This window comes from Marmota monax, unplaced genomic scaffold, assembly GCF_021218885.2.
Source record: "Marmota monax isolate L192 unplaced genomic scaffold, Marmota_monax_Labrador192_F-V1.1 WCK01_AAM20220418_F8-fsc00012, whole genome shotgun sequence".
Taxonomy (NCBI): domain Eukaryota; kingdom Metazoa; phylum Chordata; class Mammalia; order Rodentia; family Sciuridae; genus Marmota; species Marmota monax.
In genome coordinates this window covers 8,410,196-8,410,683 of record NW_026695227.1, presented here as the reverse complement: position 1 = coordinate 8,410,683, position 488 = coordinate 8,410,196, and positions in this window count along the sequence as shown.

Below are 488 nucleotides of genomic sequence, written 5' to 3'. Positions count from 1 at the left end.
TTCACTCAATTTTACCTTTTTGCTTCAATTTTCAAAAGACCAAACTTTATATAAACTTATCTAAGATTGCATCTTTGTGTGCTAATGAGACACAAGAATGTCCAACATATAGTAAGTATTGTTAAAGGGTCAATTCATCTAAAAAATAAATTCATAACTCATTTAAATATAAAATGTTTGAATATACATATAAATATTTAATGAGGGAACCAGTAAGATATTAAAATTAATTCAAAGAAAAATTTAAAAAAACATATGTGAATAAACAGTAGGGAATGCTGAAATAAGTTTACAAATATATGTAAATGTGGTCTATCCATAGGGCAGCAATGACTTATTTTCTCCCAGACATGTTTAGCTATTTTTTTTTTCAATCCAGTCTGGGAATTGGACCCATGGCTTTACACATACTAGGCAAGTGTTCTCACTGAGCTAGTTGATCCCCACCCCTTTTTATATTTTATTTTGAGACAGGCTTGCCAGACTGA